The sequence below is a fragment of the Sminthopsis crassicaudata genome, chromosome 4 (genome assembly GCF_048593235.1).
Source record: "Sminthopsis crassicaudata isolate SCR6 chromosome 4, ASM4859323v1, whole genome shotgun sequence".
NCBI lineage: Eukaryota > Metazoa > Chordata > Mammalia > Dasyuromorphia > Dasyuridae > Sminthopsis > Sminthopsis crassicaudata.
The window spans coordinates 289,915,157-289,918,378 of NC_133620.1; positions in this window are offsets into that span (position 1 = coordinate 289,915,157).

The window sequence follows — 3,222 nt, forward strand, 5'->3', positions numbered from 1 at the left end:
CTATTACTGTAAGAAGGGTCAACCTCATAGGCTTTCTGAGAAGGGTTTCGTACATAACACAATAAAGGGAAGTATCCTGATCTAGTCCAGCCCTTCCCTAAATAGTAACCCCTTCTATAAATCAGGCAAGATGACCTTGGAGACCCTTTAGAAGGAACTGTGGGCCCATTATGAGAAGGGCCCAATGAGTGTGAAATACATAGACTCTGTGAACTAGCCATACCATCAAAGCAACCCTTCTGACTTGAAAGCTTAACATACAAATGCAATCTATTGGTTCAATGACAGGCATTTTACCCCACTACCTTATCTGCCTCACAGTATCTCATTGCAAGGAACATTTCTCACTTGGGGCCCTGATTTGCTTCTATATCACACCAAACTGCTGCTCTCACACTGTATTACTGTAAATTGCTTGAACCAGAAATCTGAATCATGAGAGATCCAACAATAATGCCCTCCAAAAAATTGATCATAGGTTATTTACTGTTTCCTTCACTACTCTTCTTTGCTCCCCTCTTCAGGTGCCCACAAATTTCTCAGACAATGTGCTTTGAAGAAATTGGTGGAACAGGGCTCAGCCTGGCCTGATTTTAGAGCTAATGTAGAAAGGGAAGGAATTACAGAATCCTAGAATTTCAGAGCTTGAAAGGACCATAGGGATCAGATACTTTGAGAACAGAACTGCTGCTTTGCTAATATAATCCAACCAACTGAACAACAAGCATTGGTATGTTGGGGCCACAAAGAAAAAAAATGAAAGTCCCTGCCCTCGGTGAGCTTATGTTTTATCAAGGGAAACATGTACTTATGTGTCAATATGAATGAAATATAGACAACACATATACATATATACATATTTGTATTTAACAAGCATAAAGAGATCTCAACCTTCACAAATTGCTCTTCTATGAAATTTAATGGTGTCCTCTGGGACAGAAAGAACAACAACTTCAGGATTTTTGTCAATATAGACTGTCATACTGATTTCCCTGAGTCGTGAAAGGTATGCTCTATTTCAACAACAATCTCTTATGTCTGACTTCTCCTTATCCTTCACTATGTTGTCACCCTCATTCAGACCCTTATCACTTCTTGCTCTTGCTTTAAAAGTAATCACCTTCTAACTGCTCTCTCTTCGTCCATCCATTCTCTCCTTTCAACAATCCATTTTTTTTCCTCACAACCAGAGTAGTCTTAATGCAATGATTGGGTTGGATCAGCCCCTGGCTCAAAATTCTACAGTAATTCTCTATTGCCCATAAAATAAAAAAGCAAATTCCTTAACCTGACATTGTAGATCCTTCACAACGTGTCACTCATCTATCTTGATCCTGTCTTATCTACCACAATTTTTCTTTTACTTGCCTTTATTCCAGTAAAAAACATCCTAGACTACTTGTTTTCTCCCCATGTGCTCTCCTAAGACTTCTGAGTCTTTAGTCACTCTGACTCTTAAGGGAAGAAAGAGGAGAAGGAAGAGGAGGAGGAGGAGGAAGAGGGAGGAGGAAAGGAGAAATGGAGGGAGACAAGGAAGAAGAGAAGGGGAGAGAATCAGTGATTACAGGATTGAGCAATAAGTGCTAGATTAATTCTAACGTTCTCAATTCAAGCCTATTTGTAATGGTAACAGTCTCTACTATTAGACCATTTGCTGATACTAAACATGGACAAAGGACAAGGAGATCTGTTTTCTTTGTAGTTATTAAGCCTTACTAAGAAGAGTATTTAAAGCTTATTTATATTTTATGCCAGGTGCTCTGGAAACTTGGGGATCTTAAAAGGCAAAAGGCAAGAGACACTGAAGGACAGCTAGCAAGGCAACGGGCTTCAAGGGCAGAATGTGAGGTGGCCCTGATAGGAAGATAGTCCCCTTTAGACAATGTTTTATGGACTTTCTGAAAGAATCGAGGAGCCAAAGTGGACACACAGGGGACAGGGATGTAGATTGTTGTTGTCATTTAATCCTTTTACAATTATGCAACTGTTTTTGGAGTTTTCTACTTCCTTTTCCAGTTCATTTTACAGATGAGGAAACTGAGGCAAACAGGATTAAGAGGCTTGCCCAGTATTACAAAGCCAGTAAATGTCTGAGCCTGGTTTTGACCTCAGGTCTTCTGAAAGCCAAGCCTCATTTGCCTTGCACTGGACTACCCGGCTGTTTGAGAATGGAGATAACTACATTCAGCCACCATCATTTCATTCCAAGATCACCTTCCTCTTCCTAATGTCTCTCCCTAATGGCCTGTTGTCATCACGGTCCTTCACTTCTCAAGCCCCTATAGAGGTTCCCTAATGCTGATTATATCAAGGCTAAACTCCATTGCCTGGTTTTTAAGAACTTTCCAAATCTGTCCCCAATCATCCTAGGCAGCCTTATTTCTCTAGTGTGTAGCCACAATTGTAGTCAAGCTATTTCCTTGTTCCACCTCATAATAGGTTCATTCCTTTCATTCATGATTTTCCCCTCTACAGACCCAGTGCCCTCCCAATTACTCTCCACAAATCCAAATCCTCCCCATCTTTCAAATCCAACTTCAAGACCCACCTCCTCTATGGAGAATTTCCCACAATGGAGGGTAGCAAAAAGAAAAAAAAATGTGGAATTTGTTTGAGGATCTGGTGGAGAATCTTCACTCTACCTGAGCCCTGTGATCAATAGTGGTCAAATTCAAATAGAAATGGTCCCTTCAGGCTACATAATGACTTAGAAAACCACAAATTAACACTATCTATGTCATATTGTATCTTCTTTTATTTTGTTAAACACTTCCCGATTATATTTTCATCTGGTTTTAGGCAGCACTTGAGAGTTATTGAAGCAGCTTGCAGCCTGTGAGTTTGACACCTGTAATCTCCAGGAAGGTATGAGGCATAGAACCCATAGGTTCAAGGACAGGCTGAAAAGGATTTATAAATTCCCGTGACTTTACCTCCCTTGTATTCATGTATTGATTGTATTGATAATTGATGTATTGTGTATTGTATCCAATTATGAAAGGGATTGCCTAGAAATCCTCACCATCATAGTCAAGAAACAAAAACAGACACTTCGCATTCTCTCTGACCAGTAGGGAAAAGTTTCAGGTTAATTATGGAATGATAGCTTTAGGCAGTTTCTGATCTGCAATTGGACTCTGATTAGTTCCTGGAAAAGAGGCCCTCAGGAAATTCAAGGCAACCTCCCCAGAGCAGCTGGCACTACCAGCTGTTTCTATGAGC